The 26386-nt window shown below is 39.9% G+C and overlaps 1 protein-coding gene across 3 annotated transcripts in view; it reads left to right on the top strand.

Moving 5' to 3' along the window:
- Window positions 1-26386, top strand: part of LOC126202892 (splicing factor, suppressor of white-apricot homolog) — a 158858-nt gene that overhangs the window by 74474 nt on the left and 57998 nt on the right. The gene's annotated exons all lie outside the window — the stretch shown is intronic.

Below are 26386 nucleotides of genomic sequence, written 5' to 3'. Positions count from 1 at the left end.
TAATGAAAGAAGGAAAGAAACAAAGAAACTGTCTCTCCTGGAACTTACTTATTCTTTATCATGTAGCCTCTTTGTACAGAGAGAAAATTGAAATATGAGAACAATAATTCTTTGCTTTCATTGTTGCTTAGCAGATTACTCTGGGAACATAAGACACTGATATTGTTAGTTCACACAGAGAAATAACAAAATAAAAAAAAAAGTTTGCATTTTGCTTTATTTTGAGTTCACAGATTATCATAGTTCCATACATGCATTAATAACCTACACTAAATAAGTTTGACTTTGGAATCTGTTTTCACTGTATTTTTCAAATAATTATGCCTGCTGTCATGACAGCTAATTACATATGGGGGAGCTTGACAGAAAAGCGTGTAATTTAATGAGGTGATGAATACAAAAACTAAACTCTCTCCAGTTCTGTAGAGAGGAAGACGATTGAATGCCCAAATAATAAAAAGTACACCTTAGTCTTGCTGTAGGTCACAGAGTACAACACCTTTAAATTATATTGTAATATAATAAACTTGCTACGTTGGAAGTGTAAAAATGAAACAGGTTTGCCACATTGCCCCCAACATAGGTTAAAATTAGACAGGATCATTTCAACCTACTTTCAAATTTAATTTTCGTAAATTGACATTATGAACATTACCATAACAGAGTGAGTCAACTGGTTAGTTGAACTGACAGATAAAGTGAAAATATTATGAAAAGGAAAGTTGCTATTGACCATATAGCGGAGATGCTGAGTCACAGATAGGCACAACAAAAAGACTGTTACAAATAAAGCTTTCGGCCAGTAAGGCCTTCGTCAAAATTAGACAACACACACACACACACACACACACACACACACAACCACACACGTTTGAGTGTGTGTGTGTGTGTGTGTGTGTGATCGATTTTTAATGAAGGCCTTACTGGCCGAAAGCTTTATTTGTGGCAGTCTTCCCCCCACCCCCCCACCTCACCCCCCGTGCCTATCTGTGACTCAGCATTTCCGCTACGTAGTGAGTAGCAACTTTCCTTTTCATAATGTTGTTACATTCCATCCTGGATTTTCCACTGTTAGATTAAGTGAAAATTTACACACACATTTTACAGACTGACACGCAGTTTTCGAAACAAAACTTCGCACATATGCAAATAAATTACATTAATACCTATAACAAAAGAAAATAGATATCAGATACAAGTATATAAGTTGAAAGATATCACTATTGCTAGGGACTGCAAGATGTAGCATCTTTTTTTTGCAAATTTTGCATCTGTTTTTGTCAAAATTTGCATGTATAATTTTTGTTTGTAAATGATTAGATGCTCAAATTTAAAATGTTTTCTTGCTACATTAGTGGAGAGAAGCAAAGCCATAGTTCTTTGATTGGGACGCTGTTTGATTGGGACGCTGTTTGATTGGGACGCTGTCCAAAGGCTTTTTTTCCCTGAAATGACCATTGTTTTCTTCGTTTCACTGTACTTAAGTTTTTAACAAATGATCTATGGAAAGGAGTACCGTTTTTCTGCCATTGACCTGGATGCATTTCTTATATAGGATGTTTCTAGACATTATTTGCCTTTTCCCACCCAATTTGAAATTTACAAAATCTACAGAATAATGAGTTTGACCTTTGTGGGCCTTTCATAGCTGTGTGATCCATGCTTGGCAATGCCACGGGTAGAACTGAAAAGGCTCTTAGCAGAGATGTAAAACCAAAAATAACTCTATTTTAACATTTGGGAAAGAATTTCAACGCAGTCAAAAAACGTGATAGGTTTTCTTTTCCAGTCGCTAAGGTGCAGAGCACAGACACTATACTTGTATAGTGGCAGATGACGGTGATTGTGAACAAACAAGAATTTTGACTGCCAGAGTGGCGTGGAGAAAGAAGCACTGCCTCCCTCTTGGAGGGCAGTAGCTTAGACCCGTTCTCTGTAAAAGCAGAACTGAGGATATTAAAAAGTATGGGCTTCATTTTAAAAAGTTAAATGGACGTAAAAAGCTCATGTTGTTGCAGCTCGTACAATTTTCTTATACAAAATTGTGGGAAAGGACATACACTCAGTCAAATGGTTAGATGAAACCTGGGCCAATGCTGGAGAATCAGTTGAGAAATGCAGGACAGATGATATCCAAATAGCAGCAGTCATCAGCCAACAGGAATGGGATCCCGATTGTGGTCCATGCAGGATCTTCAAATGGCTTTGTACCTGAAGGACTTCTAGTATTCTGATAAAAAAAAAAAAATGGTGACTATCATGAAGGTATGGACCACCCACGGTTTCTACAATGGTTTAAAAATTTGTTGCTCCAGTTCAGTGTTTCAACAGTGTTTGTGATGGACAATGCACCATACCATTCCGTGATTTTAGATAAAACTCCCACCACTAGTGACTGTAAAGAAACTATGGTGCAGTGGTTGCAGGCGAGAGACATTGCTGCGGATATGAGCATGACAAAGCTGCTATTGTATCTGCTCGTAAAAGAAAGTAAGCCTGTGAATCTAAATACATTGTAGATGAAATTACAAGTGAACAGGGTCACTTGGTAATTAGGCTGCTGCCTTATCACTGCCATTTTAATCCAATTGAGTTGGTTTGGAGTAAAGTCAAGGCATATATTAGAAGTAACAACAGGACTTCTACTATAACAGAAGTGGAAAGACTGCTGCGTGAAGGTCTTGCTACTGTAAATGCTACCTCATGGAGGAAAAAAGTAGATCATGTTGTTAAACTGAAGCACAGACTATAGATGGCATTATAAATGAAAACAAACAATTAATGATTTATGATGATGACGATGAGGATGACGAGTCAATGGTTTTGGTGCCGATTCCGATGATAGTGAAGGTTAACTGGATGGAATTGCGCTATTGACATCGTAAATTGGCAAGTGTAAATGTGTACAGAATTAATTCTTTCTCTCTGCAATCGGGTAGGCTATGCATGTTTTGCTTTATTTCTTTCTATGAGTGTGGATAGTGTGTTCTTTGGTATGCTTAGGTTTACATTATTATACGACGTTTTACGTGTGGCTATTACGGTAACAATTTGGAATGACTTTCCATAGATTTGTCATTAACTTTGGGTGTTTTTATTTCCTGGTTTCATATACTATCAAACGCCTAGTCTCCGTCGTCATTCTCTCCATTGTTAGAAAAACGCATTTTGTTGCACTTACGTATAAACGTTGATTGTAGCTTACATTTATGAAACATACTTCAGAATTGTGGGCGTGTGTGGTGGCAGCTATTGCAATCCTCGCAATCGCAGTATAGCCAACCACACGAGAGCTGTCAAGTGACATGTTTCACCGGCCCGGGTATAGTCACTTCACTCATTTTTTTTAAAAAAAAAAAGAAAGAAAGAAAGAAACCCACCAGCAACATACAACACAAATCATTCAGGAACAGCTACTACGCAATTACTTGTTGATGTTGGCAGAGTATTGTTAATGATGTAGTTCAGGCCCAACCTCTTGTGGTATTTGATGCATCCATGGGTCAAAACATCTGCCACCTGGTTTTCCACATTAAAATGAGATAATTTCGGCTTTTTGCATTTTGAGGCAGAATTTGCATGTGTTTTGCATTTATTGCAAAATGTGCATTTTACCAGCCCCTATTACTTTTTTCAGTGCATTAAATCATCAGTTTCAGTAGTTTTGTTAAGGATTATTTTGTGTGAGTTAAAATATTTTTGCATAAACTGGTATAAAGTTATTTTTAGTGTAGAATAGAGTTTGTTAGTAGTGATATTTATTAAAAAAAAACACCTATGACAATATAAGGGGAGGTCAGAAACAGTCTTGTAAGGATATTGCGGGGTAGGTTGTGCATAGAAATAAAAGTTAAGGGAAAAATTCGATATGTTTCACCATTTATGAGTCAATTAGCATTGGAGTTAGCCAGTCACGCTGATGTGCACGTAAATTCAAGTGGCCTGCCAGATACAATTAGTGTTGGCTGTTCTCGTGGCATAGATGGTGGTTCAAGAGACCAATCAGCCTTTGGCTCAGTTTCAGTCCTTACTATCATCCCACGTCTAGTTTTTGTATTGTGTTCTTGCTTGGTTTGAGGAAACCAAATGAAGGATATGTTTGGTGACACTGTCTCTGGCAGGCCAGTTGAATTTGCATGCACTCATACTTGTTGGATGACAACAATGGCAGTTAACTTGGAAACTGTGAAACATATCAAATTGTTTTTGTAATAGTTATTTCTTAGCACAACCTACACTGCAACACCATAATAAGCTTTTCAGATTGTTTCTGATGCCCTGTACATGTTACATGAATAATTATATAGAAAGATATATCTAAAAACAAAGATGATGTGACTTACCGAACGAAAGCGCTGGAAGGTCGATAGACGCACAAACAAACACAAACACACACACAAAATTCAAGCTTTCGCAACAAACTGTTGCCTCATCAGGAAAGAGGGAAGGAGAGGGAAAGACGAAAGGATGTGGGTTTTAAGAGAGAGGGTAAGGAGTCATTCCAATCCCGGGAGCGGAAAGACTTACCTTAGGGGGAAAAAAGGACAGGTATACACTCGCGCACACACACACTGTAGTGGACTGACAAGGCAGCCAGTCCACAGTGAAGTAGCCGAAAGGGCACGCGTCAACTCACGCCGTCTGGCGTTAAGTCTGGAACAGGATTCGTAATGAATGTGATAAAGAAAAGAACGTAGCTACTAGAACACTTAACTTTTATATCGTCCTTTGGTATACAGCATTCTTGATGATACAAGTGAGACTATCTTGAGATACATGCAATGGTACAAATGGCGCCTTGCTAGGTCGTAGCCATTAACTTAGCTGAAGGCTGTTCTAACTGTCTCTCGGCAATTGAGAGAAAGGCTTCTATCAGTGTAGTCGCTAGCAATGTCGTCGTACAACTGGGGCGAGTGCTAGTCAGTCTCTCTAGACCTGCCTTGTGGTGGCGCTCGGTCTGCGATCCTGACAGTGGCGACACGCGGGTCCGACATGTACTAATGGACCGCGGCCGATTTAAGCTACCACCTAGCAAGTGTGGTGTCTGGCGGTGACTCCACACACACACACATATCCATCCACACATATAAAGACACAAGCAGACATCTCACAAGCAGACATATTTAAAGACCTTGCACATGCGCGTGCAGGCCTGTTGGCATGTATAGCATTCTTTGTGACTTGGAAGACGCAAGCTAATTATTTTGGTACATGTTTGCAAGTTGGACCTGGACAATCGTGCCTTTTTTAGTGGTAATGCTATTGGCCCTTCACAGACAAACTGTGTACTGAGTTTTTTATCAAAAAATTCAGGGGATAAATACCGGACGCAATCACATCCAATTGGGACAAGATAACTTACCATTGACAAATAGACCATAATTGCAGTTGATGAGCGTTGCACACACCTAATGATTACAAATTATGGAAGTACCTTACCTCCCCGCCTCCTAAGTCTACCCCACAAGTTACCACAGTAAAAAGTCACACGGAGTGAGATCTGGTGATTGGGGAGGCCATTTCGTGAAACAGCTGTCCCCTTCTGTCCAACTAAATAATGTGAGGTTCCTAATTACAATCCTTATGCTAATATGAGAAAGCAAAACATGTTACTTACTAACACACACACAAACAGTAAAGTAAACACTAAATCACATACATTCATGTGAGAAAATTATATACATCTGTATGATGTGACTCATGTCCTATGCATTTGTTTATATATACAGGGTGTACATAGTGTCCAGGAACACTTTCAATTATTTATTGGACAAGAACAAAACATTGTACAAATATCATACATATGTCATTTTGAAGAGAAACCCTGAAAGGTCCCCCCCCCCTCCCCCCCTCACCCTCATGTATACCAAGATAGCTTAGTTTCGTAATTTGCCGATAGTCAGTGCTAGTCACAAACATGGCAAGTTCAGGTGCGGAGCAAACTTTCTGTGTGTTGGAGTTTGACAAAAACAAGTGTGCTACAGTTGTTCAACGGATGTTTAGAACCAAGTATGGTAAGAAGCCACCAACAAGGGAGGCCATTTACCACGGGCACAACAAATTTATTATGATGGGTTGCTTGTGCCCGACAAAGAGAAGCGGACATCCAAGTGTGAGTGAAGTGAATGTGGAGCACGTACAAGAGAGATTCATAAGAAGTCCAAAGAAATCTGTGCATTGTGCATCCCGTGAACTCGAAATGGCTCCAATGACAGTGTGGGCAGTCCTTTGATAGAAGTTGTCCATGAAACCATTCAGATTGGAGCTACTGGGTACCTGAACATGGAGCGGCCACATTGATGGATCGCCCATGCTACAGAAGGGAACAGCTGTTTCATGAAATGGCCTCCACAATCACCAGATCTCACTCCATGTGACTTTTTTCTCTGGGGACACATTGATGATCTGCTGTATGTACTGCCTCTACCACAAGATGTAGCAGAGCTCCGGGAGAGAATACGGGAAGCAACTGCTGCAGTCGATGATGCCATACTGAGACGGGTATGGCAAGAATCCGATTACCATATTGACATCTGCCAGGTCACTCATGGTTTGCATATCGAATGTTTGTAAAATATATATTTCAGAGTTTCTCTTCAAAATGCAATATATATGACATCTGTACAATGTTCAGTTCTTGTGCAATGAATAATTGAAAGTGTTCCTGGACTTTATGTACACCCTGTAGAATGGTTTGCTGTTAAGTGGTTCAGTAATTCTCCAGCATAACACCTGGTTTACCTCTCTGGAGACAGTAGGTTGAGGGTGGAGTAGGATGCCCAATCAAAAGGTTCATGACCTATGACATCAAGTTTACACTCTTTAACAGTGGATTACCCCAGGGCGTACCCAGCCAGCAGATCAGCTCAGTCTTGGTCATCAGTGTGACAGTCCAGCTACTTTCTCTTCAGTGGTGCTTATCATGTCCTTGAAAGAGCAAGGGTTTAAGGTGGTGTGACATGTGGAGTTTGGATTTGGATCCCACCATCTGCATGTGTACCTGCAGACAGAACAGGCCATGCCCTTCACCTGAAGCTGGCAAATTTATCTTAAAGATACAGCCCCCTACTCATAAAACAAAAATTCCAGCAGAGAAGCTGATCATAGTGTTCTTCTCTGCAAGGAAGTCAGTGCCAGTTACGCAATCAGTCGCAAGGCTATCGACAATGAGGAAATTGTGAAAACGTTACCTGTGCATCCAGCTGCACTTCAAGGTGGCTTGCAACCTAACAGCATTACCACTTGTACCTAGGGCACTGAGGATTCTGCATGCTTTAACAGGCAATGTCGGCACCTCTTTGCATTTGGAAATTTGTCTTAAACAAGGTGGTTAAAATTAGTCAGAGTATCAATTCTGTTGCTCTGTAAAGGGATAGACGTACCAGTGTCCCACAGTTTCAAGTTATTCTAGAGCTCTGAAATTTTGTGGTGCATTGATTGCCCCCCCTCCCCCCCCCCCCCCAATCACCTTGGCCATTGTTACATTCCTCTACTCATTGTTCCAAAACTTTGGAAACACACTCTTTCATGTCTTGCAGATGTCCTTGGAGCATCTTCCTGAATTTAGTATTATTTTCTTTACGTTGTTGTCTAATGTAATAAAATGTTTCAGGCTGTTTGAATGGATTTTGCAATTAAATCCATAAATCCAACATTTCGTCCATGTCTGCAGAGGACGTTTTCAAGGGTGATCATAGCTTCTTCAGTGTCAGATTCACACCCTCACTCACTAGCGGTGCAAATCGGACACTAAAAGAAGTTACAATTTTTGTGAAAATGTCCTCTACAGATGGGAGACACAACGGTGGGTTCAAATGTGAAATCCATTTGACCATGGCATAATAGCCCAGGACATTTTATTAAGTGTTACATTTCTGGCTGTGAATGTTAACATTTTACAATTACTTTGTTGTGGAGTCTGCTGGACAATTTGTTATTTATTATTTCTTTGTTTTATTTGTGATCCAGTTAGAAATTTCTACACATATTGAGGAAATTTGCTCCTCAAGCTTCCCTCCAATGTCTCTCTATCTTGCCTGAAATATCAGCCATTTGGTGAGATAAAGTTTCAAGAGTTAGGCTGATTTTTCCCTGCTCTCTAGCTAAGTGATTCTGCTCAGCTGTGACTTGATCAGGTTCTTTGATTTTTGGTTCTATCACACTAACCTATCCAGTGACAGAATCTACGAAGTTAATCATTTTTGCAATGCAGGTTTCTTCATTGCTTATACGAGTCTGTTCTTGGCTCATACAAGTAATGAAGCCTACAATCAATTTTTTAATTTTGCTAACCTGTCGGTCATTTCTTGCTCTGTAATCTGTACACTTGCGCTTCCTGGTGTAATTTCAGGTTTGGAAGTTCATGAACCGGCACCATATCTGACCTGGACACATTATGACTACATGATTCCATTGCATATTTGTCAGTTAACAAAATTAATTGAAATTAACCAGTTTCTACTATTTAATGTACAAAAATGAGAAACTTGGTCCTAAGCACTAGTTGGGTGCAACAGTGGCTGATCAGTTTACAAAAACAGTTTTGTAGGACTACGGACAGTAATGTAATTTATACACTACATGTTCTAAATAGCCTTTCTAACTCAAAGGAGGTTGCAAATTTCTACAGGTAATAAAATTCTGCACACTAAACATCAATGCAACTAGAAGATTTCTGCTGTCACAACTCAATGGAGAATTTGCTTCTGTGAAGTTTAAGATAAAGTTGAGAATTATTTCATCTTGTGTACTGAATCCAGGCAAGTTGACTTTTGGATTTTGGTTTTTCTGGTGAAATTTTTGTGCTGGTCTTCATCCAGCTCTGCCTAGTTCATGTAACAAAATGGATTGTAGTCAGATTAAAATTGATAGTTCAGACTTCGCGTGTTGAAGTTAGTTTCCTCCAATCAGAACACTCAGCGTCACATCTGAAATTTTTGCTGTGGCCAAAATGCCACAACAATTGGTCAGTTCAATTCCAGTTCTTCGTCCAGCTTTCTTCCTTGATGTGTTTGGATTCGTATTTCATTTCATCTCATTCGTATTTCATCACACGTGATAACCACACAAACTTCACATGCCACCTCCCCCCCCCCCACACACACACACACAATGCTAATGAAATGCACACATTTCGTACACAACACTAACCACCCAAGATGTGGTTCAGCATCACAAATACTGTTATTATAATCACAGAGATTGGCTTTCATTAGAAAGCCTTGTACGATGTTACGTGTAACTGAATGAATGTTAGAAGAAGAATTGATCGTTGTGACTTGACCCCCAAAATCATAGTAACAGCCACCTCGTGCGGCGTAGTGGCATAGCACAGTGGTTAGCCTTTAAACCTGACTTGTAAAAGGACATAGGTTCAAAGCTCTTCAAACACAGCAAATTTATTTTATTTGTAAATCTACTCAAAAGACTTTGATTATTTTTATTCAGTTAATTGGTTTAATGGTATTTTTTAATTCTAGTACTTTGCTGAATAATTTTCATAATCATATTGGCTTTTTTATTTGCTCATATTTTTCTCCCATCATGCTGTTTCCATTTGGGATCTGCCTGTTTTTCCTATAATCCGCAACAAAGGGCCAACCAGGACTCCTCATTTGTTTAGTAACAGCACGTGTCACCAGTTTGAGGATAGTTTCAAGTAATCAATGATAGTGAGAAATTAAAGTTTGCTTTTAGCAATGAAACTGACGTTTTATGTTTTGAGTTTGCTTGCAGAGGTTAGCTTCATTCATCAAAGTAATTGTGATTTTAGTTCTGTTGCAGATTGTTGACTTCCATTGCCTCATATACATTGTACATCATGAGGCTGTGGTTAGGTTAGGACATGAGTTTACGTTCAGGACTACAAAATGCGTCGTCTGCGGTAGTTCAACCATGGGCAACTTAAAATCAGCTGTTGACAGAGAATCTCACATTTCTCTCATACCTCCCAGTGGCTGCTTGAAACATTGCTCTACGCTACGCATTAACAGCAGCCGTCTGTGTTTGTGTGCTGTCTATAATGGAGCAATCGCTGGCAACTGATGTGGCAACACTGTAACGACAAATGACATGAGTTGACTGTCAAGTAATTTTAATCGGACTACAGTTACTTGTCCAACAATAAAATATGTTTACTGCAAGCAGCTAAAATTACAGTAACAGCCAATTGTTGATTGTAGGTCTGTTGGAGGTAATTTTTCCAATTGTCCTTGCCACTTCTAACATGAAAATTTTTTTTTTTTTTTTTAATTAAGGAAAGAAAGAAAACATGTCTCCTGAATATTTACTTATTCCTTACCCTGTGTTCTCTTTGCATGTAGAGAAATTTGAAACTCGAGAACAATCATTCTTTGCTTCTGTTGCTTTGTAGCAGATTACTCCGGGAATGTAACAGAAGAAAAACTTTGTGTGCCTTGTGCTTTATTTTGAGCATGTACATTATTGGAGTCCTGGATATGCGCTCATATACAATACTACATAAGTGGTATTGTTCAGATAATTGTGCCTCTTGCAGTGGTGCTTAATTACATAGGGCAGAGCTTGACAGAAAAGCAGGCAATTCATAGAATGATTAATGCAAAAAGTGAACTCTGGCATTGTTTGAATCTCATTAGAGAGGAAGACAATCAAACACCCAAAGAGTGAAAAGATGATGTCTTGGCATCAATTGCAGATTACAACATTTTTAAATTATATCAAAATAAAATGAACTTGCTAAGCTGGAGGCATAAAAATGAAACTGAGGTAACACACGGCCCAGTATGTTTTCAATTAACTCATAACTGAGCAAGAGATGTAATACTATAGTAGCCAAAATAATATCAAATCAAAGGCATTCAGTATTTTGTCATTTTATCATTATCTCTAGGATCCCTGTTTTTGAATAACCAGATGTTTTAGGTCTTTGAGCAAGCATTATACACATCCAGTTTTTGATATCTCTTGTAAGCAACCCATGCAGTGCCATTGTAGTAGTTGTAGTGTAAATATTGTTGAATATTGCCTGTACTGTTCTATTTGAATGTAACAAAATCTCAGTAAGACACACTACAAAGGTCCGTGGGTGAAATGCCGGGAAACGTCTTAAGCGAAAATGACTTTTGATGCCATAGCTGCTGCTTCTGTAAGAGGTGACATGAAGATGCATTTACGCAAATGGATTCCAAACCCTATGAAAAGAAATAAATGCACTCTTATAATAGATATTTAATTAATTCGTGCAGTAACATACAAATTGTGTTTTGGCTATTCAGAAATTAATTGTATTTAAAAAGGACAGTAAAGTGCTTGTTGCTTCAGTCTGCACTGGTATTTAACTACAGTTTTTTCTAAGTCATTGCCTATAGTTAGTCATAAGGCATTTCAAAGTTTCATGCAGACACATACCTACAAATCAGATTGTGCCCAGGACATAAATATTTTGAGAGACCTGGCTCTGATTCACATTCCACCTCTGATTCAACTTCACCATTATAAACTCATATGTTTAGATCTGTGATGTAATGTCATCAACAACCGAAACAGTCCTGGAAGTGGACGGTGCCAAGTTTGTCTCAGACTTCCTGCATTGTTGTCATCAAGCTCAGTAATGTCAACCTTTAATCCTCCACATGTTTATGATAAAATCTTTATCGAGTCACTGAAGCACTCTGCAAAAACATTTCCCTGAAGTTTCAAAAAGACTGATAAACTCTCCTCAAACTCCAGCTTTCTCAGATTAGTTTTCAGCAACTTGAGGCTCCACAGCTGAAACATGATAGTTGCACTAGGAGGAAGAAACAAAAGTTCATTGTTTTACAGCAAAGCACCGCATGGGTGGCCAGCACAGTTGTCTGGAAGAAGCACAATCATGGGATTTTCTTTGCACATTTTGTGCTTACAGTCATATGCTATACAACAAATTTTACTCCTATCATTTAGGCTTATCACTGATTTGTATACTCACATTACAGTTTCCATACATTGTTGAAGCTTTCTGAATAGCTAAGCATATTAAGAGTGCCCCCTTCTGGGACAAGGGGAACCTCGCTGGCTCTGGATCAGTTTCGCCTTGTGGATTAACAACGCAGGCCAGCATGGCGGCGAGCCTGGGTGTATTTTTTTGACAGTTTTCCACATCCACCTAGGTAAAGACTGGGCTGGTCTCCACATCCCACCTCAGATACATGATGTGCATGCTGTGGAACATCTGACATTTGATAAATCACTAGATGCAGACAAAATGGGTACATGGATTTCTTCACAGGAGTCTTCGTGGGACAGTTGCTGGATGCAGCATTACAATGTCTTAGTGGGTGGTGACCCCATTGTAATAATAGCCCGTATAAATGTAGAGTTGGTTCTTTGTGAATGTTGGAGACATACCATGCCAGTCCCTGATACAGGGCACCGAACAGGAAGAAAGGAAGTTCATTACAGCTTCACCAGTGACAAGCAACTACAGTTTTTCCATCCCATCAACAATGCCCCGAGTACATTACTTGGTCTTTGCTATGCTTCCCACCTTTGTTTTGTCAGTGTAAGACTTGTCAGGCTTGAGTTTGAAACCATTCCAAATCCATCTGTGTAAAATATGTTACACTTTTCATACCATACCATACCATACCATACCATAAGTATGCTAAGATAACATTTTTCCAGTCAGTAACATCTTTTTTCAGGGATCTGGCCTCACCACTGATGTTTTTGATAAACAATTTCCCTTAAGCTGTTGACCTAATCCACAGACACATTCAAATTTTCTGTTCTGGTCTTGCTCAAAGTTTCTAGAGCCTTGCTTGAATTGCTGGTGCACTGAGAGGAATTGACACAGCCTTATCTTGATGTGCCCATTGAAATAAAACATTTTGCAGTTAAGCACATCTCCCAATTTTCGCTCTATGATGCATTTTTGCTGCTTTTCTTAAGGTGCCTCACAGTGTCGAAGATTCCATTCCAAGAAAGGACACACACTATTTTTGCGACATCATCTTATTTTCGTGATACATTCATATGATTTACAAGTTCTCCATAACTGAAATTATTTTCTCCTTATTATATGCAGACATCTTGCAAACTCTAAAAACACACTTTGTCACGACTGGGCTGTTGGTAGGAAACCTCAGTTAACTATATGTGAGGAATATGATCGGCAGGTGGAAGTCAGATAGGAAGTCCAGTTGTTAGCAGCAGCTCACCTTTTCTCTTTTGCTACTTCGTAAATCATTTCTCACCTGCTTACAAGATTTTGTGAGCCGCCCTGAGCTTCACAGGAGAGCACGGCCAATAGAGGGACAGCACATCGTATGTACTCCAGTTTTGCAATCACAGATTTTCTCAGCTTAAATGTGTGTGATGTTTATACTCTATAGAATATTTCACAATTCCTGTTATGGCCTTCTTAGGAGCTGTAAGGGGACTTAGTAGATAGTTTTCATAACACATAAGTTCAGAAATGTGCCATCTGGATGTAAAATAAATTTGAAACTTGGACCACTTCCAACTCCTCTGCTTCACAGTATGCACACTGTGGAGACCCTGAATTCTGATGTGTGTGCTCTACAGGAGCACTTAGCCCATGGCAGGGATAGTGTTCAGAGCACTCATCATCGTGTTCTCGTCTGTGTCACAATGGACGTCATCTTCAAAGTCAAGAGTGCAGCACGTCAGTGGAGCACTAGTCAGCACTCCTAGTTGTGAGCATACCAGTTTCTCCCAGCAGTTGTTGTAGTTGGACAAAAATGGTAAACAATGTCACGATTACAACAGGGACCTACCATACACTGCCATACCCTAACCAAAATCAACTTCTGCAAAGCCTAAAAGGGCCCTAATCTTAGATGGTAGTCAAAAACTGCACATTTCCTCAAAATGCTATCAATTATGTTGGAAATGCAAGTAGACATAGGGCCACCTAGCACTCAGTTCATGGTTGGTTAACAGCACAAGTGTCCGATTAGTCTATGACTTTATTAATTCTGCTGAACAGTTACGTCAAGGTGAGCTAACTCAGCTACAAACTGAGTTGGATGGTGCAAAACTATCATCTTGAACATACAAATCAGCACGTGTTAGCTTCCTGTAAACAATGCCCAACCTCCTACTGTCATTCAACCTCCTAACCAACACATCAAGGAAGGAGAGGTAGACATCCTTTACCACCTCCATACTAAAGTGAGTAATAAGGTGGACTGAATTAACATATTCTAAAAAGCAGTGCAAATTCTTGCTGCCATTAGGCCAAATAATGAAAGTATTATCTACATATCTAACAAAGTATGTAGCCTTCAGTGCCACTGACTCAGGGGTATATTCCTCAAAATCTTCTGTAAAAAGATTGGCAACAGTGAGTGACAAAGGGCACCCCATGACAGCTTCATCAGTCTGCTATTAGAAATGCTCTCATTGAATAGAAAATAAGTGCAAGTCAACGCATGTCTAAACAGCTCAGTTAAGGGGAGGTTTACTATCTTTGGCCCGAGAAAGTCATGTTCTTTGGGAATTTTTTTCTTGTGATGTATTGTAGATATCAATGTCAAATTTGGTCAAAATGTTTATTGATATTTCATCTACAAACTGCAAATTTTTCGAGCGGAAATGTCGAAGAGTAATGGCGGAAGGGCCGTCGGAATGAAACAAAATTTTGATGTAGACCTCCATGCAGGGTATGTCACAGGTCAGCCGGCTCGTCTGAAATCAAAATTGAGTTGATGTCAGGAAAGTACATAAGATTCTTTAGGAGTTGTACCTCGCTTAAGTTATTTGGACCTTAGGAACCAAAATGGTGGCTATTTGGAAAAAAAGGGTTTTTTCATCTATTTTTCAACTTCGTCGGCCAAGTAAAAATATTTATAGTTGATGGATTGGAATAAAAGTGGTACAACTTCTAGACAATTTAGTTAGCTTCGTTGGAAACAAAGAATCATGGCAATCGGTTCAGTCCATTTGAAGTTACCATACTACATGATTTAAAAAAGTCATTTTGAGAAAAACGCGTTTGAAGTTTTGACTTCATATAAATGCAATATTATGCAACTTATGTTCAATCTGCTATTCCAGTCCATAAACTAGTCCTTTCTCTTCCTCATAGAGGGCGTTCACCTCGATCTGGGCCATCTTGCACTGCTCCAGAGCCGCTCGTACAGCCGGTGACAAACAATTTTCGGGCGCTTGAATCCGGTGGTCACACGAATGCTTGGCGAATTGCGTCGAATATAGTCCCAGGCTGATGTTCATCGTTGTCATCGTCTTCAGAATTGCTGAATACCCTTCGTTGACGCTGCTCAGTGCCAGGAAAATTGCAATCTTCGCACCAGAATGCAGATGCTTGGGGGCTAACTTGGAAACACACACATTCAAACTTTCATTTGAATTTTGTGTTTCCTCCCAAGCACTGGTGCAACAACTCGTCCTCCGAAAGAAAAAAACTGGTGCGTGAAAAAGGCCGATTTCAGTCAGGTGCAGTTTTTTTGTTCAACTGCGAATAACAAACATTTCTGTTCCGTATTTGGAAAAACCATTTCAGGGTTGGATTCTAAACACTTTTATGGATCCAAAAATGCAATTAAAAAAAAACTATTTTTTTAACCAAAAGATAGTAACCCTCCCCTTAATTCAAAAACAATCCTAACAGCTGTACATAATGAATCAGACAGAGGAATGTGAGTGAAGAGAGGGACTACATCAGAACTTGTTAAAATACACTGTTCACTTGCAGTTCCTCTAACTAATGTGTGAAATCGCCCTATTACCGGTCATCTGTTGAATTACGGTAATGCAGAGATTGAGGTGTGTACTTACAGTTACTGGGACAGTGTTACTTAGTAAGCTATTAGGATTAAAACAGCAATTGACCTTATAAATCCAGATGGTGATTTTTGCTTAAGCTTTACCTGGAGTCCTGGCTCTCACCCTGTTCTGTAATGTTCACTAACAATTGGGATCAAGACTGAGATTTTCACTATGCAGCGGAGTGTGCGCTGATATGAAACTTCCTGACAGATTAAAACTGTGTGCCGGACCGAGACTCGAACTCGGGATCTTTGCCTTTTGCAGGCAAGTGCTCTACCAACTGAGCTACCCAAGCATGACTCATGACCTGTCCTCACAGCTTCAATTCTGCCAGTACCTGGTTTCCTACCTTCCAAACTTCACAGAAGCTCTTTTGCGAACCTTGCAGAACTAGCACTCCTGGAAAAAAGGATAGTGCGGAGACATGGCTTAGCCACAACCTGGGGGGATGTTTCCAGAATGAGTTTTTCACTCTGCTAGGAAGTTTCATATCAGCGCACACTCCGCTGCAAAGTGAAAATCTCATTCTGGAAACATCCCCCCAGGCTGTGGCTAAGCCATGTCTCCGCAATATCCTTTCTTCTAGGAGTGCTAGTTCTGCAAGGTTCACAGAAGAGCTTCTGTGAATTTTGGAAGGTAGGAGATCAGGCTGTGAGGGCGAGTCGTGAGTCGTGCTTTGGTAGCTCAGTTGGTAGAGCACTTGCCTGCGATAGACAAAGATCCTGAGTTCGAGTCTCAGTCCGGCACACAGTTTTAATCTGCCAGGAAGTTTCAACACTTGGGATGTTTAAATCACTACCTACAATGCACCAGCTGCTAGTTGTCATAAAAAGCTGCTTTTTCCTTCAGATCCCAGCAATTTATCGGCTGTTGGAATGTGCTTTAGTAATGGTATTTATTCAGATTTAGTATTATAACTTCTGAATGTTCAAAGTAAAATTTATTGATGAGGAAAAAATCACATTCTATGAAGCCAGCTGGTGCACTCTGTTCCCACTTTGCTGTGGTTTGTAAAAACTGTACAGAAAACATTCTGCCCTTGGCAACAGGCTGGAACCTCACCCAGTTTCACTCCAGCCTGCCACGCTACTCCTCCCATTCAATCACAGCAGACTTGTCACAGAGTAAAACTTCACACATTAGTATTACTACTCGACATCATTGGCCAACAGCACTGGAAGAAGCAGAGTCCACATACACATGGATGACATGAAAAATAAAAGCTTCTTGTTTGCTACTGAAATATTACTGACAGAAAATAGTAGTTACTGCTCTATATTCTCAGAAAGTTCACTTACTTCGGGTGGCTGCACAGCAGTGACTTCTGGGTGAGATGATGCTAGGAAGCTCCCATCTGCTCTGATATTGTTCCACACTGCTTTACAAAGGCATAATGAGATAAAAAAATCATAGGCTCAGATACCTTGTATGTATTCTGAACCATCACTACAGCTTTAAGACCAGTTAATAAAATATTCTTCCAGCAAGTCTTTGAAGCTTTCACAAGATGGTGGTGCTCCCTTCCCTCATTTTGTGCAGTAAATGGCAGCCGTCTTTGTTTTTATGACTAGTATCCATCAAATCCATGCAGCCAAAGTGTTAGGAACTGAATAAGCCTGTAATTCCATATGGAGTCTCCAGAATGGCAGCAGATGTGTCGCTTATGATGGCAGCATCAGGCGGAGCCTGCTGCCCCATCGTCATACTCTGGACCGAACCAAAGAGCCATTGCTGGCTGCAACAACCATACTGTGTTTCACCAACTCACAATTGTGAGCCTCCACATATGGCAACTTTGTCTGTTTCTGTTTCACAAAGAACACACACTCATGTCTTCTCCACCAAGAAATGCTCTTTTTGGTTGTTTTGCAATGTACTTCATGCTTCTGATCCCTGTATTGTTCAGAGTAGTACAGTAATAGTGGTTACCTTCGTTGTCCAAAATAAAAAAAATGCATTATTATTTAGTAATAAACACAACAGTATAGTAGCTTATGTAATAACATAAAAGGTTTCTGTTTGAACTTGCCCTTCAGGTATTCAGCAATGATGGGCTTTTTGTCTGATCTTCGTGATGCTTGCCCCTCTGTGCCTTTATTTTTTGCATAAAAATCTCTGAGGCATCCACCATTGTACCTTTCAACTGTGTTGCACTACATTTGATAACTTTGAGGAAAAATATTATGTCAGAAATGTAGCAGAACTGTTACAGGTCAAACAACAGAGGAGCAGAATTAGTGCTACTTGCTCCCCAATTGTTAATTAATTTCCCAGTATCAGTAATGTCTGATGGTTGTTTTCAGTTGTGTGCTGACACTAGTTTACGGTATGTGTTCTCTCTCTGCATAGGATGTCTCTTGGTTTTGGTTGGTGTAGCCCCTCCAACCGAGGGTTTTAAGTTTCCATCCACAGCAGTCGCTCATTTCAATTGCAATGTGCGTATGATGGTATGTTCACATGTTGAAATGTTGATGGTGGAGGGCATTACATGACTGCATTCTCACATTCATTTGAACATTCAGTGCATCAGGAGCAGTTAAAGTTTCACACACCACGTGCGTATGTACCATTGTATATCTGGGGTTAGTTTGCTGTCAACAAAAACTTTTGTCGATATTGGCAAAAAGGTAATGTCTTGCAACATCTTGGCTATCCAACTATAGTGTCGTTCTTTTCAAGTCTATTTCTTCATATTGTTTTCAAGGCACTGTTTTCAATGTACCTACTACAGCATTAATTTACTATACTTGTGGCCTAGACACTTTCACCTTGCGACATCTTATTGTCACATGTTTGTTTCTCAGTGGGCTTATCGTATAATATGATATTTGTGTTCTTGTGAAGAAAGTAATGTAATAAATTACATTCTCCTGATACATGCCATAGGAGCTTCTTATTCTCCCAAAAATGACTCCCCCCTCTCTCTCTCTCTCTCTCTCTCTCTCTCTCTCTCTCCCCCCCTCTCTCCCTCCCTCCCTCCCTCCCTCCCTCCCCCTCCCCATCTCTACTCCAGCTCTGTGGCATCATAATCATCATAACAATTTTACCTTCACTATTTTTTAAGATTCTGTGCTTCTCTGACATGCAGTAAGGCTATTCTTTGTTTGACATTCACAAACATTAGTTTTATAAGTATATAGAAAAGCAAAAATACACAGATAGCCAGTGTTGATTAAAGCAAGTCAAAATGTTAAAATGTCTTCCATTCTTCCTTCACAAAGCAAAATCAAGGAATATTGGCATCATTTAACAGCCATACTGCAGCTATGATGAGTGGCATCATGATCAATTGTAGGGCGTTGAAAAGTAACTTAAATTGCTGAAACCCCATAAGACCTAGAATTCCATGGAGTTCTTGTCAAGTTCTATACAAAAATTGCAAGCGAATTAGCTTCAATCTTGAATTTCAGTTTCTGTAGATCCCTTGAGCACAGAGATGTCCTGTGTGACATGAAGAAGAGCACAGGTCAAACCAATTGAAGAAGAAGAAGAAGAAGAAGTGAGCCACAGAACTACTATTCTATCTCATTTGCAACTGTTTGTAGTAGAATCCTAGAGAAGATTCTGAGATCAAAGATTATGACTTGTATTGTATGTTAACCAGGGGACTAGAAACGACAGAGAGGCTCCGTCCCCACCGCAGCTGCACTGGTCCACAACCCCACGATGACTACCGCAGTCCGCTTCACCCATACGCTGCCCCGCACCGAACCACTCTTTCAGGGTTATTGTGCGCGGTTCGGCCCCTGGTGGACCTCCCCTCCCCCAGGGAACGTCTCACACCAGACGAGTTTAACCCCTACATTTGCGAGGTAGAGTAATGGTGGTGTACGCGTACATGGAGAACTTGTTTGCGCAGCCATCGCCGACATAGTGTAGCTGAGGCTGAATAATGGGAACCAGCCTGCATTTGCTGAGGCAGATGGAAAACCACCTAAAAACCATCCACAGACTGTCCGGCTCACTGTACCTCAACACAAGTCCGTCGGGCAGATTCGTGCTGGGGACCAGGCGCTCCTTCCCTATCTGGAAAGCCATGCATGAGACCGCACGGCTAACCAGGTGGGCTAAGATATGACTTATTTAGAACAAAATAACCTTCTCCCCGGGTTCAAAAACATACATCATGTGAAACTCGTCTTACACTTTTCATGCACAATATCCTCAGCGCTATGGATGTTTCAGTAAATATGCAGCTGTTAGATATCGAACCAGGTTTTCAGTTAATCTATGAGGTAATTATATTCAATAAAAATTACAGTAATATTCATTTAGATAACATCAGCCTCTCGCAAAAACTAGCTACTAGGTTTTAATGTCGAGAAGTGCAAGGTTGTGCCCATCATAAAAATTGAAGTGTGGTATCCTGTGACTACAAGATTAATGAGTCACTAGTACAGCCCCTCATCTCATATACGTACATGAGAGTAACATTGTCTATAGAACAGTAGAATGATCATACAGATTCTGTTGTTCGTGAAACAAATGGCAGGTTATGATGTATTGATAGGATACTGGGAAATTGCAGTTTGTTTACAAGACGGATTGCATACAATTTCTTGGACAGTTCTGACTTGAGTACTGCTCAAGTGTATGGGAGTCACATCAGATCTCAGTAACAAAGGGCAACAGACATACCAAAGAAAGGGCAGTGCAGATATTCGCAGGCGTATGTAACAGAAATGTTGAAAAATTGTAATTGTTTGTCAGCGATGAAATGATGGACTTTGTTTTTATCAACTTTAGACTGTCAGCTTGTAACCTAGCTAACCTAATTAAATTTAGTAAACACATCTGTTAAGTGAGCAATGTCTGGTTTTCAGGTGATTAAACTTTCTTTTAAAATTAGTGATTTGACATCCAAAAATTGTAAAACAGTCTCAAAAAGTGAGAAAAAATTTGTCAAACATAACCCAGTGTACATCTATGTGAAGGAGTAACTGATCAAAGTTTTCAATAATTTTCTTTACTTAACTGCACAAGTAACCTAGAGTTCAGTGCATTGATTTTAATTTTGTTTACTGTGCTAAAGAAAAATTGAGATTTTTACCAAGTAAATACTGTCATTGTTATGTTCGAACTACATGCAATTACTACGGAGATGCTTTGGGAATTCAAATGGGTGTCACTGCAGGGAAGGCAGCATTCTTTTCGAGGAGCACTATTGAGAAAATTTAGGGAGCTGGCATTTGAGGCTGATAGCAGAAAGACTATACTGCCACCAACTTGCATTTTGTGTAAGGACTGTGAATATAAGAGAGATTAGGACTCGTGTGGAGGCATATAGACAGTTGTTTTTCTGTTGCTCAGTTTCAAGGGGGACAGGGAAGTAAATGTCTGGTAGTGGTAAAGGGTACCCTCTGCCACACACCATACAGTGGCTTGTGGAGTATGTATATAGATGTAGATGATGCAGTGTATTGCAAACACCATGGTTACGTTTTGTTTTAAGTGGTTTATATATCTACAAAAGCATCCAAACGTGGCAGATGTTCCATCTGTTGCCACTGATATATTATATTTCATAGTGGAATCCCTTTTTCCATGAAATAATCTTTCAGAATATTAACTCACTTTTAGTGTCAGTTGCCACAGTTCGCATGAAGAGCAGTTCCTCGTGGGTATCTTGGTTTGTAATGACTTGGCCACCTATATGGAGAAAAGGGTCATTTGCAGTCAATTATACAAAATACTTAAAGTATCTTAACACATTTTATCAACACCTCTTTGAACTGTGTTGTTGTTCAGAGGAATTGTTTTGAGTGTATTTTAAACAGATTTTTGTAGAACAGTTTTTAAAACCTCTTCAGCTCTTGGTAGAATTAACTGTTACCTGGTAGTATGTGGTCTGCCAGATTTTTCTATTAATAGCAAGATATTGTGATGTTGAAGCAAATTTACTGTCAACTGTGGGTTTCTCTTGCATTTTCTCTTTAACTATTTCAAATCTTTACCTGTTTATCAGGATGACGCTGTCTCAAATGGTCCTCCAGCATGGATGCTTTAACAGTGTCATTAACTTAACACTTTGTTGCATTAAGGCACGTAGATAATCATTTTTGTGACAGTGATGGAATGAAACTAAACTTTATAAATAACAGTGCACTGTCTGCATTTCTTTTTAAATTTGACCATGTCTAGAATCAGTTATCTGTGGACAAAATTTAATCTATTTAGGTAAATATGAGATGAAATACCAATCAAAATCAATCTTCTCAACCTCAAGTCATGATCAGTACTTCTCTACCCAGTTGAAGAAACTGCAAAGGATAGGTTGATAAAAATAATTTACTTAGTTTTTGCGGCACTTCCAAATGAAATGACATTGATTCACTTTAACGTCTATGGTACCTAACTATAAGTCTCTTTACCAGGAGATGGCTCCATAGCTCTGGATCAGCAGAAGTTGGTAAACTTCAGCCTGATAATGTTTTGTGTATGACTGCTGCAAATCTTTGCGATTTAACACAGAACCTTGTGTATGTAGTTATTGTGAAGTGATGGTTGTGGCATGTTGTGTTGCAAAATAACACAGCTCTTGATGGTTGACAAAGTGGTTCCTGACCCGTCATGAGCAGCACCAGATACTCTTTCAATTCCTTGGAGAATGGCAAGGGATAATACTTGAGAGTGGAGCTATGAAAATAATAATTTCACTGAATGTTGCAAGCAGGAGAACGAAAATAAGAGATGCTCCACCCTCTGCCTTAAGTGATGAGATGAACACTGACATACAGAGGAGCAGGCCGTACCTTTTTGAGAAGAATTCAGAATTTTGGTTGCTACCAGCCTAAATGAGATCCCCTATCTAATGAACCCTCAATATTTTCTTATTCTGACAAGGTCCCCATGCTGATGGGAATCAATTCCTGGGGCTTGATATAGACTACTTTGGGATCACTGCTCTTTATTGATATATATACTCGACAAACCACTGTGAAATGCATAACATGTGGTACTTATCATGGTACCACATGTTGGGTTTTCTTTCCATTCCAGTTGCATATGGACACAGAAAGAATGGTGCTCCATGTGAGCTTTTAGTGGCCTAATCTTGTCTTCACAGACCTTACAGGAATGAAGGATTTCTCTACATTATTCATGTAACAATGGTCTTGGAAACTTTATGAAGTGAGTTTCGTAGGATGTAGGGGGGCATCCATTTTCCAGTGTCAACCAATTCAAGTTTTTTTCAACATTTCTATGAGAATCTCCCTTGTGTCAAACAAAAGTGCTCCCATTTATGTTGCCCTTCTTTGTATGCGATCAGTACACCATGTTAGTCCTGTTTGGTATGGGTCCTACAGACTAGGGCTGTATTCTAAAATAGGACAAACAAGTAATGTGTAAGCAGTCTCCTTTATGGACTCGTTGCGCTTTCCCGGTATCCTGCATATGAACCAAAAGTTCTTCATGTACCTTAGCTACGACTGAGCTCTTGTGATCACTCTGTTATATATCTCTGCAAATTAATTTGACTACCCATCATAGTGGATAGAGGGAACACAGCTGTATATGATTTATTGGTGGCCAACTCCTTCTACTCCATTGGTGTGTGTGTGTGTGTGTGTGTGTGTGTGTGTGTGTGTGTGTAATTCTACTGTACGTGTGTATGTCACTGAACTACTCCTAAACGGCTGGACCGAATTGAATGAATTTTTGTTGTATGCGTTTGGGTGGCGCCCTAGATGGGGTTTACATTCACAAATCAGCCCCGCAGATGGCGCTGCAGTTGGTATCTAGGCTATTTATCTATACTGCAACTAAACGGCTGGATCGACTTCAATGAATTTTTGTGTATGCATTCAAGTGGGGTCCTGGAAAATTTACATTCTTAAATCAGCACGGTAGGTGGCGTTGCATTTTTGTGTGCAATATTGAGCGTATTATATTCAGATATAAGTTACGTGCATAGGATTTCGTTTATTTTTCAACATTTTAATTTGAGTGTATTATATTAGGTGTGTTAAGTTATTTTTACATTTTAATTTTTTTGTACGGTGTCTTTGGATATTTCAGGTGTCGCATTTCAGTGATTATGGTTCAAATGGCTCTGAGCACTATGGGACTCAACTGCTGAGGTCATAAGTCCCCTAGAACTTAGAACTACTTAAACCTAACTAACCTAAGGACAAAACACACATCCATGCCCGAGGCAGGATTCGAACCTGCGACCGTAGCGGTCGCGCGGTTCCAGACTGTAGCGCCAGAACCGCTCGGCCACAAGCGGCCGGCTTCAGTGATTATTAAGTGTATTATATTCACATATAAGTTATGCCACATGTAAGTTATGGCCCATAAGCATTCACTTGAAGCTCTCGATAGAATGATGAAAGATCAAAATAACACCACCAGGCTTTTCGGTGGTTCCTTACTGCTGCTGTCCTGTGATTTTAGACAGACATTGCCGGTCATTTCATGTGCTACTTATGCGGATGAAATTAACGCATGTATAAAGCAATCTTATCTATGGCGAAATGTCAGTACATTACGTCTTAACACAAATATACTTGTTCAACTGCAAAACGATCCTTGGGCACTATCATTCTCTGAGCAATTGCTGAACATTGGAACAATACCATTGCATGGAGAAACAATGCATCAGATTGCCAGACAATTTTGGCAACATGGTAAATACGAAAGATGCTTTGATTGAAAGCATATTTCCAGATTTAGAAGCTACTTATATTAATCATGCGTGGCTTTGTGAATGAGCTATTTTAGCCGCATAAAATATCGATGTTGACGCTGTTAACTTCAAAATACAACAGTCATTGCCCGGCAATGAGATATTGTTCAAATTAATCGACACTGTTACCGATCCTGATGAAGCAGCCAATTATCCCGTTGAATTTTTGAATTCACTGGATTTACCAGGAATGCCACTACATAACTTGCGATTAGAAATTGGCTCACCTATCATTTTGCTTCAGAATTTAAATGCACTTAAGCTATGCAACAGTACAAGATGAGTCATAAAAAATTATGGGCAATGTTTTTGAAGCTACAGTTTTGAACGGCAATTCAAGGTGAAGTTGTTCTCCTGCCACGAATCGCAATGATCCCTTCAGACTCACCCATTCCATTCAGATGTCTGCAATTTCCAATTCACTTGGCATTTGCCATGATTATTAATATGTTACAAGGCCAAACAATGTGGATCTAGAAAATCCAGTCTTTTCACGTTTCCAATTATATGTGGCGTGTTCTCGCGTTGGAAAACCGTCAAGTTTATTCATTTATGCTCCTCAAGAATTGACTAAAAATATTGATCATCATCTTGCATTAAGATAAAATTAAACAAACATTATTGATTATAACGAATTGATGTCATTTCAAAATAAAGAATAATGAAATTATTATATTATTTGTCTTTCATTTCATACTTTGTTTTATATCCTAATTGCTTCCAATATCATGCAGGACAACGTCTGTCGGGACCGCTAGTGTGTGTGTGTGTGTGTGTGTGTGTGTGTGTGTGTGTGTGTGTGTGTAAAGTACAGTCTAACTTCTGCACGCATTTCAGTGCAGTAGTGTGTTCATTGTAAATAAGTAATGTAGTAGTTTTATTATATGTTTATTACCTTATAAAAAAAACTTTTTTTAAGTTCAGTGCATTAATGTGATTGTAGTAAATGAGTGTTGTAAAATGATCCTTTCATATAGTGTTCATAAAAAAAAGACTATCATTACACTTGGGACCTGTGGAAGGTATATTAGCTTATTTGGTTTAGTTAAAATGTTTGTCATTGATTGTTTTTCTGATATGTTCTGCATCCTGGAGGATCTCCTCACTACGGATCAATTGGAATGAAAGTAAATCTAATCTCATTAGTAATTATACACTCCTGGAAATTGAAATAAGAACATCGTGAATTCATTGTCCCAGGAAGGGGAAACTTTATTGACACATTCCTGGGGTCAGATACATCACATGATCACACTGACAGAACCACAGGCACATAGACACAGGCAACAGAGCATGCACAATGTCGGCACTAGTACAGTGTATATCCACCTTTCGCAGCAATGCAGGCTGCTATTCTCCCATGGAGACGATCGTAGAGATGCTGGATGTAGTCCTGTGGAACGGCTTGCCATGCCATTTCCACCTGGCGCCTCAGTTGGACCAGCGTTCGTGCTGGACGTGCAGACCGCGTGAGACGACGCTTCATCCAGTCCCAAACATGCTCAATGGGGGACAGATCCGGAGATCTTGCTGGCCAGGGTAGTTGACTTACACCTTCTAGAGCACGTTGGGTGGCACGGGATACATGCGGACGTGCATTGTCCTGTTGGAACAGCAAGTTCCCTTGCCGGTCTAGGAATGGTAGAACGATGGGTTCGATGACGGTTTGGATGTACCGTGCACTATTCAGTGTCCCCTCGACGATCACCAGTGGTGTACGGCCAGTGTAAGAGATCGCTCCCCACACCATGATGCCGGGTGTTGGCCCTGTGTGCCTCGGTCGTATGCAGTCCTGATTGTGGCGCTCACCTGCACGGCGCCAAACACGCATACGACCATCATTGGCACCAAGGCAGAAGCGACTCTCATCGCTGAAGACGACACGTCTCCATTCGTCCCTCCATTCACGCCTGTCGCGACACCACT

This window comes from Schistocerca nitens, chromosome 9 (genome assembly GCF_023898315.1).
Source record: "Schistocerca nitens isolate TAMUIC-IGC-003100 chromosome 9, iqSchNite1.1, whole genome shotgun sequence".
Classification (NCBI taxonomy): Eukaryota; Metazoa; Arthropoda; class Insecta; order Orthoptera; family Acrididae; genus Schistocerca; species Schistocerca nitens.
The sequence above is the reverse complement of the archived record's forward strand: the minus strand, read 5'-3'. Positions and strand labels throughout refer to the sequence as shown.